Genomic DNA, 15,759 nt, shown 5'->3' with positions numbered 1-15,759 from the left:
AATAGAAAGTGATTGCTCGTGAAAGTATAGTATGAATGAAAATCACAAATATTTTATTTTGTCTTACATGGTCATCAAGTTAGGATCCAATCTTTGAAACTTGTCCAACCAAAAGTAAGTTTTAACAGCGTAGCAAAAGCACATTGAAGAGAGGGAATGTAAACCTTTACGTTGAAGATATGCCGACCCAATGAGATAGTGTCATTGAGAAAAAGATCCACTAATCAAAGTGGAGAAAGATCTCCCAATTACACAATGCTAATTTGGGTATTGTCACTTCCACTTTTTACCCTTTCTGCTCATCTAACTTTGCAGAATCTGATTCCTATTTGAGCATGCCTTTTGCAAATGCTTGAATTGTAGTTGTTGAAGATCAAAAGCATTGTCTTCAAGATGGGTCAGGTTGTGGGTTAAAATTGAAAGGATTCAATGCACCCAACAAGATACTGTGAAATCACGCGTATCATTCAAACAACAGTTAAAATAAAACGATAACCGTGGAGACTCGTAAACCATGCTGTTATTAGCAGACAATACAAGGATTAAAAGGGAGAACGAGGAAAGAACACTTGATAAGAATATGCAAGTTCATATAGTTGTAGTTCAACATCGGAGGATCTTTAAGAAAAGCGGTAGCCATACCTTGGATAGTGGCATATACGGCATACCCACTCAACCACGACATGATCATCACCTTGGAGAATTCGGTCAATTATGGACGTAGCATCACCTGAAAGCTTCTAAAATACAGATGAATGAGATGGATGGTGCCCTGTCGCTTCCCCAATAGTGTCTCGTTACTTTTGGGATGTGGTCAGAATCGAATTCAACATAAGAAAGGCCGTCAATTTGTGATGGAATAGCAAGCTGTAAAGGGCCTAATAATCATGTCATAATCATATATCTGGAAGCTCCTAGAGGTGCAGTTTCAGCTAATGGAGATATGGGCTAGTACTGATTAGGTTTAAAGCATGCCACAAAATTTCTCCACATAATATGAGCAGTAGTTGCAATTTAATTAATTTGGTTTCCTTTACTAGAATAGTTCTGTTGTTGGTGCCATCAGACAGAAATCATTGGATAATGAAATAGTGCAATTCAAGCATACGTTACGGGGAGAGTTGAAAATGTGCTCACATATGAACCCAGATAAGCAAACAAACCCATTTTTGTTCCTTGCTTATTCATGGAAAACAGGCAACATTGATTTCTTTCTAAAAAAAGAACTAAATTAGCATTGGTTAGCAACAAGTGCACTATAGTTTGATCTACAAGGCTCTTAAAATTTTAAACGAGTGTCTTGAAGAATGGTTAAAACAGAGATTTAAAACTTGAAAATTAATTCAATTCCCAAGTTGGGATTTATAATACAATGGAGAGGAGTATATGCCATTATGTAGCATAATGACCAATTGCCATATCTATCTAAAAAGCCGTTTCAACAGAGTACTAGTAGTAGGCAAGAAGTCTGAAGCGTGGTATCATTGTTTTTAAGGGTAATTTTTTCCTTAACAAATTAGTTCAATTTCCAAGCTGGGATTTATAATAAAATGGAGAGGAGTATAAAATTTCTTCAACAGAGTACTAGTAGTCGGTAAGGAGTCTAAGGTGCGGTATCACTGTCATTAAGAATCATTTTCGCCCCTTCAAAGTACAAAAACTCACTTGGGCTTAGCCCTTAATAGTAGGCAAGAAGTTTGAGGCATGGTATCACTGTCCTTAAGAATAATTTTCACATTTTTAGAATACAACAACTCACTTGGGCTTAGCTTACGTGTATACTTGCTCGTAGGGAGTAATTTGAATTTTCTCAAAGCCTGGCCAGATCTCATGTGCTCGCAAGCCCATTTCTTTTTCCTTGTTTGCAACAAGCTCATATTAGGTTTGATTATTTAAAACACTCACATCTTTATATACCTTAGAATATGGGATGTTTGAACTTTATAAAATACATTATGTTTCCAACAATCTCCCACATATTTCATAAGGTTTCATAGAAAGTTTTGCTGGGTTAAATTTCATTTGAATATAATGCATTGTGATTGGTGCTTTTTAAGTTATGAACCAACCATAGAGAGAAGGAAACATAAATCATAGAATTTTGGTAAAGTTTATAACTTATATGAACTAAAATTCTTTATGTGAAATATAGTTTCATCAATTACATTACACTCTTACAATTTCTGCTGTTCAACGCAATTTTGCGAGAATAAGCCATGCACGTGCTTGGTTATTCATAAGTGCTCTAGAGAATTTGCCATAATTCTTATAGGAGCAATCCCATTCCACACTTATAAAAGTGATTCTATCAATTGTATATTGCAGTTTAATACACTACCCACAAGGGATATGGAATTCATTAAGAGTTTAACTCAACATTTCTTGCATCGCAGTTTTTCATTAGTCACAAACCATAGGAAGGACAATAATTTTAATAGTGCATCAATTTATCAACAAATAACTTGTTATTACTCATATGAACCTAATTTATGGGATCTCCAATCTCATAGGTTAGATTACTATTATTTGTTCATTTTCTCAATTAGCTTAAGTCCCATTTTCTTAAGTGTATTATTAATTAATTTTCTTCCTAAAGTTTAATAAGAGGATTGACCGAATTTAGCTATGACTTCATATAATTAATGGACATAATTTCATCTCTAAGCAGGTATTTTATTATATCATGTCACAAATGAATGTGTTTATTCTTACCATTGAAAGTTTTATTCTTTACAATGGCTATTGTAGCTTGGCAATCATAATACATAAACACTGAAAGTGTTGGTTTTATTCCTAATGAAATATCAGCTATGAGGTTTCTTAATCACTCTACTTTATTACTAGCTAACTTTAAAGTTACAAATTCTAACTCCATTGTGGATTTAGTAATTATTGTTTGTTTGGCTGATTTTCAAGTCATAACACCCCCACCAAGGGTGGATATATAACCATTTGTGAATTTTCTCTCATTTGAATATGAGATCCAGTTAGCATCACTTTACCTTTTTAATATAGTGAGAAATTTATTATATAAAATATTATAGTTTATTGTACCTCGCAAGTATTTCATTACTCTGTTCAAGGCAGTTCAATGATCTTGATTGAGATTTTGTGTATATCTGCTTAGCCTACACACAACATAAACTATATCAAGTCGAGTATGATTCAACAAATACATCAAACTCTCAATAATCTAAGCATACTCAGATCTAACTCTTAACGTCCTTGTCATCTATCATCTTCAAACGATAGAAATTGCCGATCACGAACTTCTATTTCCCAACATCTTCAGCAATGTACTTGACAATCATTGACTTCCATATTTGCTTTACTTCTTTGTACGGATTGTATACATCATATAACTCATTAGAAAGTGTGCTAATTATCGTATGCCTACATACCTTATTTGTGTGCATCCATGATTCCAACATCTTGACATTATTTAGCTTGGAATTAATTAGTGCAAAAGCCACCCCATGAACATCAAGGATTGAAAAAAAAACTTTTTTTACTATCTTTTGAAGTTTCTGCCATCAAAAACCTTTATTTTGAAAATATCTGAAAATAGTTTGGCATATGATACTGAAGGCATAGGAGGAACGATCAATGGAGTAGGAGCTATAGTGGAACCATTGACAGTGATGGTGGCAGTAGGGACAGAGGCAGTAGTAAGAATAATGGTGGCGACATTATCAATGTGGGAATCCATTTTCCTTAATATTGTTATAAAAACTGAGAAACAAATAAAAATAAAATAAAACAAGTAAAAACAGTAAGAAATCTGAGGCTTGGTATCATTGTCTTTATGGATAACTTTCACCACTTCGGACTACAAAATTCGGTACACAACGACTGTAACGGTTATCCTCTAAGATTCAATAAAACCTTCTTTATAGTTTGCACAAACTAGTAAGGGATAGCAGGAACAACAAAAAGATTTGAAGGAAGGACACTAGAGAAAATATGTAAAAAACAAAGAAAAAGGAGGAGATGAGAGGCTTTGTGTGTGTTGTGACTGAGGTAAGGAGGATGTATTTATAGGCAAAGAATGAAGTCAACATTGCACCAAATAAAGGGAATTGAGGAAAAACCTGGTCAGAAAAATGACGAGATGAGAAGCTTGGTGTGTGTTGTGGCTACGGTAAGGAGGATATATCTATAGGCAGAGAATGAAGTCAACGTTGCACAAAATCAAAAGAGTTAAGGGAAAACCTAGTTAGTATATAGATAGACGTTGAAAAATGAGGAAATGAGAAGCTTGGTGTATGTTGTGGCTGAGGGAGGGAGGATATATCTATAGGCAGAGAATGAAGTAAACATTGCACCAAATCAAAGGAGTTAAGGGAAAATCTAGTTAGTATATAGATAGATGTTGAAAAATGAGGAGATGAGAAGCTTGGTGTCTGTTGTGACTGAGGTAGGGAGGATGTATCTATAGGTAGAGAATGAAGTCAACATTGCACCTAATCAAAAGAGTTAAGTAAAAACCTAGTAAGTATATAGATAGACTGTCGTAACATACAAGTCCGAAAACCCATCCGCCAGACGCGGACGAATATTAAATGGTTTAGGAGTCGCCACTAATCTTTTTTATCTAAGGTGTGATTGGTTACCTATTAACCCAATTCTAATCGACGAAGTCCTAAATTAATTTTAAGTCCGTCACAAGAACGAGAACTGGTCTATATTTTTAGAGATGAGTTCGGGAGTGCGATTACGCACGGAGAAGGGTTAGCACCTCCGTGGCGCCCGTTCCACGAACGGTACCATTTAATCTTAAGTTATCTTAATATAGCCTTCTCTTAATTTAATCTCTACTTTATTAATTAAATTTTTGTTAAATTGACAGACTGAGTTTTTTTGTTTGGTTTTTCGTATGCACATGATGCAAACGTAAAATGATGTCATGACTTGTTTATTTTAAATGATGGCGTCGGTAATCTTTTATTGAAAAATTATTCGAAGACCATCCCAACGCTTTGGTGAAGTCTCGAAAATTTTCTCACCTAGAGATATCCCCGGAAGAACTCGTCTCTACAAGCTCTTCAAGAAAATCCCATCATTGGAATTCCCGCACCATTTGCAAGATAAATGTGGCGTGCTATGACAGTATAAGATGATGATGCCTATATGATCGCGTTTATTGATTTAGGCGGTTCATAATTCATCCAATAATTTATCACCTTATTTATATATTTATCTTTTTATTTTTTATGGATTATTTATTTATTTTTATTATTATTATTTTTCTATTTTTTTATTTAGATCCGTATCTTTTAACTAACATTGTTGATTAACATTTAACTTGATTATATAACTTATCGAATAAACAATTAATTAAATTAATGGTTAACTTAATTTTATTTAATGATATTTATTTGCTAATTAACTAACTACACTAACCTAGATTTAAATGTAATATTATGTAGATTTATTTTTCTTAATATATATTATTATTTGAGTTGATGGGTATTGAAATTTAGAGTTCGGATTTTTCCCGATGCTTCGGTGAAAATCCGTCTCGAACTTCGCATTTAAAAAAGAAAAAAATCCACTTAGAAGAGGCAACTCTTTACCTCTCATAGGTGAAATTTTTTTTTAATAATCATTTCATTTATTTTTTACTTTTATTATTATTATTATTATTTTATTATTATTATTTTTACTATCATTATTATTTTTTGATTTTTTAATATTAAATATAAGTATTCATATTATATATATATATATATATATTTCTTTCTTAAAAAATAAATGTATTTTAATTAAAAATGGGCTAGACCCAACACTAACTAAAATAAACCCAAGCAAAAAAGAAAAGGATTATACCTTGTTGGGCTGCGATTGGCCCAATTTGGTGGCCTGCAGAAGCCCAAATCTACTACGCCCGGTCTGCTTCTGAGAGCCCACGAGGTAGGACTCAAAACGCACCGTTTGGTGCCTGCAAAGCCTCTCAAAACGACGCCGTTTGGACACTCTCCCCTTTTAAAATTCTGACTCTAAAACGGGACCGTTTTGAGACTCGAACCCTAGGTATTTAACCCCTTTTTCTCTCTTTCTCTCTTCATTTTCATTCCTCACTTTCTCTCTCTAGCGGCGGCACTCTCCACCTTCTCTCTAAAAAACCTTTCCTCCTTCGTCGGCCGATCCCTCTTTTTCCCTCTCCTTCGGCTTCCTCTTCTCTATTTCTCTCTCGCCCGGCGGATCTCTTTGCTTTCTGTCGCCGGCGCCAAACTCTCTTTCTTTTCTTTTTCACCGCTGGTTGGACACCTAGACAGATCCACTCCATCTCTTCTCTCCGCCGTCAGCCAAAACTCTTGACCCTTCAACCCCTCTCCAACTCTTTTCTCAGATCTAACCCCCTTTTCTTTTTTGCTTTTTGTTTTGTTTTTATTTTGTTCCTGTGGCTAAGTATTTGCTGCTGGTAGATCTAGGATTTTTTTTGTTGTCTTCTCTTTTGTTTATTTATTTATTTATTATTTTTTTTATTTTATTATAATTTAAAATTATTTATTTATTCATTTGTTTTAGGTGTTTACAGTTGCCCCTCTTTGTACTTTCTTGAGAATCAAGGATAGTGCAAAGACGTAGACACCACATTTGGCTTATCTCGAAGCTAGTTGGTTTAATCAAATCGATCTAGACTCGACTTATCTCAAAATAAGTTCGATTTAAACAAAAATGCAATTTCTAGACTTGATCTAGGCTTGACCCATATTAGAACAAATTCGATTAAAATTCCCAGACTTAATCTTGACTCGACCTATCTCACAACAGGTTCGATTTAAACAAAATTAAAATTCCTAGACTTAATCTAGGCTCGACCTATCTCACAACAGGTTAGATTTAAACAAAATTAAAATTCCTAGACTTAATCTAGGCTCGATCTATCTCACAACAGGTTTGATTTAAACAAAATTAAAATTCCTAGACTTAATCTAGGCTCGACCTATCTCACAACAGGTTCGATTTAAACAAAATTGAAATTCCTAGACTTAATCTAGGCTCGAACTATCTCACAACAGGTTCGATTTAAACAAAATTGAAATTCCTAGACTTAATCTAGGCTCGACCTATCTCACAACAGGTTCGATTTAAACAAAATTAAAATTCTTAGACTTAATCTAGGCTCGACCTATCTCACAACAGGTTCAATTTAAACAAAATTGAAATTCCTAGACTTAATCTAAGCTCTAATTATCTCACAATATGTTCTATTTAAACAAAATTAAAATTTCTAGACTTAATCTAGGCTCGACCTATCTCACAACAAGTTCGATTTAAACAAAATTAATGCTAACTTAATTGGATTAACATAAAATGAAAAAGACTCAAATCTTTCCGTCAAAGTTTTACAATCTCAACCCTTTAGGTCGAGTGACTTTCTACCTTCGACGCTTGGGACATGAATTAATTTTGATTCTTGTCGAGTGCGTGGCTAGGCATGTATGCATGATTGACATGATAGAATGCTTTTCATGTTTATGATTCATTAAGGTTCTAAGACCTTTCTCTTGCTTCATCCGATTTTCACTGCAACTTTCGATCTTCTTTGCCTGTTTTTTTTCCTCCTGTAGAATTCAGGTAACTCCAAATTTTCCCTTAGTACCCTCTCTTTTGACATCTGACTTTGCCTTAGGTTCAGGGCTCTGCCATTCCTTTTTTCATCCTTGAGTTTTTTGCTGAACAATGAGTGTAATTTCTTGCTTAATTAGTTTATTTCTTTTACCAATTATCATTCATTTCTATGACAATCACTATGTGAATCATGGGATGGTAAATAACGAAAGGGTTAAAATAAAGAGGCGAAGAAGAATTTCATATATAAGGAATCAAATAGTTCAAGGCAAACAGAATTTACAGGGCAAACATTAGATCTTTAAGTAATGAACACTCAGACCACTAAGAGAAAACAATCTAATATTCGACTTCAAGAATTGTCCTTGTTTGATGCTTTGAGCAAATCTGTAGGTTGCAGATTTCCTAGCTTCCCCTACTTTGCGAAATTGTGGAACTCCATTCATGGTGTATTTTTACCTCAATCTTGTGTTCCCTTTAGGCTGGCATCCTCAAATTCCATTCTAACTTCTTGCTTTTCGGCCTCAAGCCGCCCTTTTCAAGTTTTCAGCATGAGCCTCCTCCTTTAGGTACGAGCTGCCCTTTTCGAGTTTTCAGCACGAACCCCTTCCGTTTTTTTTTTAAGCATAGTACTTCTTCACCGCATCCGCATTTATCGGATTAGGCAGATCTCCCCCATCCATGTCAGCCAAAATCAAAGCTCCTCCTGAAAAAGCCTTCTTTACTACATATGGCCCTTCCCAATTCGGCATCCACTTTCCCCGAAAATCAGTTTGATTAGGGAGTATTCTCTTAAAAACCAACTCTCCTTCTCGAAATTGCCTGGGACGAACTTTTTTCTCGTATGCTCGCATCATCCTTCGTTGGTACATCTGGCCATGACAAAGAGTCGCAAGCTTTTTCTCCTCAATCAGATTCAATTGCTCGTAGCGAGAGCGGACCCACTCAGCATCTTTCAATTCTGTTTCCATCAACACCCTCAATGATGGGATTTCTACTTCAACAGGTAGAACTGCTTCTATACTGCATACTAATGAGTACGGAGTTACCCCGGTGGAGGTACGCACAGAAGTTCGATATGCATGCAAGGCAAAAGGAAGTTTCTCATGCCAGTCTTTATAAACTTCAATCGTCTTTTCGATAATCTTTTTGATATTTTTGTTGGCTGCCTCTACCGCTCCGTTCATCTTCGGACGGTAAGTTGTCAAGTTATGATGCTTGATCTTGAATTTAGTGCAAACCTCATTCACCATCGCACCATTCAAATTGCTTGCATTATCAGTAATGATCCTTTCCGGCAGCCCATACCGACATATGATCTCCTTTTGGATGAACTTGCACACCACCTTTTGTGTCACATTAGCATAAGAAGCTGCTTCTACCCATTTCGTGAAATAATCAATGGCCACCAATATGAATCGATGTCCATTAGAGGCTTTCGGTGTAATAAGCCCAATCACATCCATTCCCCACATTGAAAATGGCCAAGGTGCTGTGAAAACATGCAATGGGGCTGGTGGAGCATGGATTCTATCAGCGTATACTTGACACTTGTGGCATTTTCGAGCAAAATTTATACAGTCTGATTCCAATGTCAACCAATAGTAACCAGCTCTCATAATTTGTCTAGCCAACATATGTCCATTAGCATGAGCTCCACAAGTTCCTTCGTGGACTTCTTTCATTATTTTGTTGGCTTCCGCAACATCCACACATCTCAAGAGTACTTGATCTCGACTCCTTTTATAGAGCACTTCTCCACTAAGGAAGAAACCCATTGCTAATCTTCTAAGAGTTCGCTTGTTATTGTTTGTGACATTCTTAGGATATGTCTGGTGCTTGATGTATTGCATGATATCATGATACCACGACTTACCATCAACTTCTTCTTCAACATTCAAGTAGTGTGCGGAGACTTCACGGACTTCTAAATTAAAAGGGCGTACATCAGTCGCTTCTTTTATTTTGAACATCGATGCGAGGGTGGCCAAAGCATCAGCAATCTGATTCTCTTCTCGAGGCAAATGGTTGAAGCTGATTTCTTTGAACTGTTTGCTTAATTCTGTAACCAACTTTTTATATGGAACTAGTTTAGAATCTCTAGTTTCCCATTCGCCTCTCACTTGACATATCACTAAAGCCAAATCTCCGTAAACATCTATTGCGTCAGCCTTCATCTTAATTGCTGCTTGTAATCCCATTACCAACGCCTCATACTCCGCCATATTGTTAGTACAATTGAAATTCAATCTCGCCGTGGCTGGATAGTACTTTTCATTTGGAGAAATCAATACTGCCCCAATTCCGTGCCCCAAAGCATTGGATGCTCCATCAAAATACATCTTCCATGGATTAAGTTCATTGGGACCATCATTTTCTATGTGCAAGACGACCATCAAATCTTCATCTGGAAAATTGAAACTTACAGATTCATAATCCTTATTAGCTTGATCTGCAAGGAAATCAGCGATGGCGCTCCCTTTGATTGATTTTTGAGACACATACACAATGTCATACTCAGACAATAGCACTTGCCATCGAGCTATTCTTCCAGACAGGCAGGGTTTTTCAAAGATATACTTGATGGGATCTAATTTCGCCACCAACCATGTTGTGTGATACAACATATACTGTCGGAGCCTCTAGGCGGTCCATGCTAGCGCACAACACATCTTTTCGAGCGCAGAATATTTGGACTCATACTCCATGAATTTCTTGCTCAAGTAATATACGGCCCGTTCTTTCTTCTCGGTTCCATCATGTTATCCCAACACACATCCCATAGAATTCTTGTTCACAGTCAAATACAAAATAAGAGGTTTGCTGGCTATCGGTGGCACTAACACCGGTGGATTTGTGAGATATTCTTTGATTTTATCAAAGGCTATTTGACATTCTTCATTCCATTCTCCTAGGTCTCGTTTTCGAAGCAGCTTGAAGATTGGATCACATTTGCAGGTGAGTTGGGATATAAATCGAGCAATATAATTCAACCTCCCTAAAAATCCTCACTTCGTTTTGCGTTTTGGGAGGTGGTAGCTCTTGAATAGCTCGTATTTTATCCGGGTCCACTTCAATTCCTTTTTCACTTACTATAAACCCCAACAATTTCCCAAAAGTTACACCGAAAGTGCATTTTGCAGGATTCAACTTGAGCTGAAACTTTCGCAATCTCTCGAACAGTTTCTTGAGATTGACAGTATGATCCCTTTCTGTATGAGATTTTACAATCATGTCATCCACATATACCTCTATCTCTTTATGCATCATATCATGGAACAAAGCTACCATTGCCCTTTGGTAGGTGGCGCCTGCATTCTTCAATCCAAATGGCATTACTTTGTAACAAAATGTTCTCCACATGGTTACGAACGTTATTTTTTTTCATATCTTCGGGTGCCATCTTAATCTGATTGTAACCAGAAAAGTCATCCATGAATGAGAACAAAGCATGTTTTGCTGTGTTGTCCACAAGAGTATCAATATGTGGCAAAGGGAAGCTATCCTTCGGACTCGCTCTGTTCAAATCCCTATAATCGACGCACATTCGAACTTTTCCATCCTTCTTAGGAACTGGAACTATATTAGCCACACATTCAGGGTACTTAGCCATCTCTAAAAATTCAGCATCAAATTGCTTCTTTACTTCTTCTTTAATCTTCAGCAACATTTCTGGCTTCATCCTTCTCAACTTCTGTTTAATAGGCTTGCAATTTGGTCCCAAAGGTAACTTGTGGACAACAATGTCAGTATTAAGACTTGGCATGTCCTGATATGACCAAGCAAACACGTCCACATATTCACGGAGTAGTTCTTCTAGCTTTTGTCGTTCATCAGATGACAGCGAAGTGCCAATCTTAACCTCTTTCTTCTCTTCCCCATTCTCGAGGTTAATGATTTCTATGAGTTCCTGATGCGGTAAAATCTCCTTTTCCTCCTGTTCCAACATTCTCGACAAATCAGGGGGTAAGCCATAGTCATCCACTTCCTCTTCGTTTTTCAATTCATCAACGTTCGGAATTATCTCGAAATCGATATTCAAATCGTTGTCTAGATTGTCTTCGTGTTCATTATTTAAAGACCTGCAAACAGGTAAAATTGGACGCGTGTTTGGGCAAGTATTTATTGGCTAAAAGAATAGATGAAAGGAAATATGCAAAAAGATTGATGAATTATGAAACACATTATGCATTGTCATTTATTTAAATGATGAAGGTAACAGAAAACCCTACTTAAACAAGAAATTACTCTTAACACCCTTGGGCATAGGCATTTAGATAAAATTGTTCATTACATTTCGAAAGAGTTAAAGATGATGGGCAATTCCGTGGCTGTCCAATTGCTTAGCTCATCTCCTGGCAGTACTGGATACACCATAGGGATCTTCTCGTTAGGTTCTTCATCTCTGATCATATGGATTGATAGCTCATCAAATATCCGAAGAACCTGATTGACCTTTGTTGGTGCTTCGAGATGAATGATTCCTGCAGAGCGAAAAGTCTCGTATAAGTGTGGGATTGTCCGTTCCCCAAATTCTTATTCTTTTCCCTCAAGTTGAGCCATCTTTTTAATCTTCTTTCGAGCTGTCAGTTTCCTTCTTTTTTCTTTGGTAAGCTTATACCCCAAACCAAATCTTTCTTCATTCTTTATTGGAGTCAGAGGACGGTTAATTCCTTGTAAATTCTTTCCTAACCCCAAACCGGCACGACATCGTTTACCCACTGTCTGCTTAACCCCCATTTTAGTTGCTACTGACAAACGAGGAGTCGGTATCACTTTTCTTTCCCCCATATAAGTAGCATTAACAAATTCAAAAGATCTGAAAGAGCATTTTGAGACTTCTTCTGTTGCCTCTACATAGGGAGCAGATGATGGTTGAATAGCCAGTATGTCTTCCTCCGCACATATACTTATCAGTTGACCCTCAGCTATGAATTTAACTTTTTGATGAAGGGAAGATGGTATGGCTCTCGCCATATGAATCCATGGACGCCCTAACAAGCAATTGTATGACGGGGTAATGTCCATGACTTGAAATTGGACCTAAAAAATGCAAGGGCCAATTTTTATCGGTAGTTCAATGTCCCCTACCACCTCCCTTGTGGTCCCATCGAAGGCCCTTACAACCATGTGACTGGTTCTCATATACGACACATCTACTGGCAACTTGGTTAAAGTAGAGCGAGGCATGACATTTAACGCTGAACCATTGTCGACCAAGACCCTAGGTACGGCATGGTTTTTGCATTTGATAGTAATGTGCAGAGCTTTGTTACTCCTTCGACCACCCGGTGGTATTTCTTCATCATTAAAGGCAATGAAGTTCCCCACTGTAATGTTCCCCACGATGTGGTCTAACTTTTTCACTGATATATCTTGTGCCACATAAGCTTGGTTCAAAACTTTGAGCAGTGCATTCCTGTGTGCTTCCGAATTCAACAGTAAAGACAACAGCGAGATGCGAACGGGTATCTTGGTTAATTGTTCTACCACACTGTATTCACTGTGTTTGATAAACTTGAGAAATTCACCCGTTTCTTTCTCGGTAACAGGATTTTTGACCTCATTGTTCGGAGCAACTACAGATTCGATAACTTGGTCCTTGAAAAAGGTATCCGCTTTCTTCAGGCCTCCCTCTCCCTGTGCAGGTTTCCCTTTTTCAACTCTTTCTGCTATCTCAGGGGAATAACATCGCCCACTTCGTGTTATACCCCCTACTCTAGTTAGATCTTCAAAAGATGCTTGGGGGGCGGATGCAGCTGTGCCCAAAATATTACACTCATAATTCCATGAGACAGCCTTATTGCTCTTATAAGGGAACGGGTTGGGGACTTCGATGGTAATACCACTTCTGATCATAGTAGGGGATGTATCATTCATCGGGCTTCTGTTTTCTTCATAAAAGATGGTGAGAGGTTTAGGTTTATTCGCCCCGAATGAACTTGATGCCACTTCAGCTGGGGTGTCTCCATTTATGGTTCCGACCAAATTCTCTTCGGTTTCTTCATAAAACTCAATTATCGATGAATCCATCAATTCTTGCAACTTACGACGAAAGCTATCACAATTTTGAATGGAATGCCCAATTGCTCCCATATGAAATTTGCAAGAATAAGCGAGATCATGCCCCAATTCTTTTGTGTTGATGGGTTCTAGAGTGATGGCATTTATCTTGGACAATGCCTCAAACACTTTATCCATTGGCGTTTGAATCTCATCAATACTCTTTTTCACTCTTCGAATCATCCCTTCATGTATGGCATTCACAGTTGGTCTTTCATGATTAGGTAAAGGATTCCCATCAACACTTGAACTGTCTTTTTTGGCAAAATTTAAAAGTCCTGCCTTAATGAGTGCTTGAACTTTATGTTTTAAAGCAGTACAATTCTCAGTGGAGTGCCCTTGAATTCCAAAATGGTAATCACAATGTGCATTCGGGTCATACCATTTCGGAAAAGGTGGTCGAAGTGGTTCTAAAAGGGTTCGAGCAAGGAGTCGATTTTCTATGAGTTGTGGCAGCAATGTAGTGTAAGGGACTGGAATAGGATCAAACTTTGATTTTTCTAGGGTAGTTTTAGGTCCTCTTTGACCATGACCAAGATTATTGGTTGAAGCTACCGGCCTTGGTGGTGGAGTTTGTGGAAGAATATTGGTTTGAAATGTTGGTTTCGGGGCAGGTTGGTACACATATGGGTTTTATGTGATATTGTCTATGTTCGGATAAAAAGGTTGGTATGGGGGGTACGGGTAATATGGGTTAAAGTTGTGGGCTTGTTGGCTGTCATGAGCTACTGCTTGCACATCCCCTTCTTTCTTCTTGAGCGTATTCCCTCTCTTTGAGCTGACAACTTCATGCCCTTCAATTTTTCCACTTTTGATAGCTCATTCTATTATTTCTCCCGACAAGACCAAATCTGCAAAGTTTTTTGTGGCATTGCCGATCAAGCGCTCATAGAATGGAGCTCGGAGTGTACTTATGAACAAAACAGTCATCTCCTTATCAGTGAGAGGTGGCTGAACTTGCGCTGCTATATCTCTCCACCTTTGGGCATATTCCTTGAAGTTCTCGCTTTGCTTCTTTTTCATAGTCTGCAATGACAACCGATCAGAGGCTAATTTAGCCACATGCTTGTATTGGGCTATGAAGGCTCTTGCTAAGTCTTTCCAAGTCTTAATACGATTTCGATCTAGCTGTACGTACCACCAAGCAGCTGACCCAGTCAAGCTGTCTTGAAAAAAATGGATCAGTAACTTATCATCGTGAGACTGTGCAGCCATCTTCCGACAATACATGGTAATATGTGCCATGGGTCATTTTGTTCCGTCATATTTTTCAAATTCCGGAACCTTGAACTTGGTAGGGATCAATACATCCGGCACTAAGCATAGCTCCGTTGCGTCCATGGTACCAAACCTATCAACTCCTTCGATAGCACGAAGACGCTCTTCCAACAGATCGTACTTTTTCTGATCTTTTTCATTTTCTCTTGTTTGTGACGAGTCCTTTCTTAGTTTCTCTTGTTCTTTTGGATCGTCTAAATCTGGGACGTGTATTGGTTCAGCAGGATTTATTCCAGAATATGGCCCAAATTGCCCATGAGTCGGTTGATGGCCCATCGGAGGTGGTGCATTGTAATAAACAGATGGCATTGCTTGAGGGTGGACCCTTTGAGAGGTTTGAGCATGTGGTGGAGTGAACCCTGGGGGATAAGGTGGATCATCCCTTTGGTTTCCAGTGTCTTGAGCTGGTGGGTTTTCTGACGGAGCTGACTCTTCCGCAACTCTTTTTCCTTTACTTAAGCTTGTCATCAATTCCATCATCTTTGCTAATTGTTCTCTCATTTCTTCTTGAGCTCTTTCCATTCTATCCATTCGCTCTCTTTGTTCTTCTTCCATGATCCTTGCTCGCCGACGTGTATTATGGACACGTTGGTCACTTGGCTTAGGTGGTTGGTCTATTTTTGGAACCTTATTGTAATCATAAACGTGAATTAGATGCATGCATGAATGAAAAAAATGAACCCCTTATCTTTATTTACAGGCGAAAATACTTATTGTTATGAAATGAGGATTTATGCACATATGAATGATCATGTACTAAAAGTATGTGTCACATAACACCCCTCAACAAAGTAATTCAGTGCATAAGCTATTGTTTCTTGTTGCAATTCAGGAGTCATC

At 37.6% G+C, this 15,759-nt stretch overlaps 1 pseudogene; it reads right to left on the bottom strand.

Moving 5' to 3' along the window:
• Positions 1-8,198: 8,198 nt before the first annotated feature.
• LOC148763217 (uncharacterized) lies at positions 8,199-15,176 on the bottom strand (annotated as a pseudogene).
• Positions 15,177-15,759: the final 583 nt, after the last annotated feature.

This window comes from Theobroma cacao, chromosome 4 (genome assembly GCF_053813885.1).
Source record: "Theobroma cacao isolate CCN51 chromosome 4, ASM5381388v1, whole genome shotgun sequence".
Lineage (NCBI taxonomy): Eukaryota > Viridiplantae > Streptophyta > Magnoliopsida > Malvales > Malvaceae > Theobroma > Theobroma cacao.
Note: the sequence above shows the minus strand (reverse complement) of the source record. Positions and strands in the feature narration are given on the sequence as shown.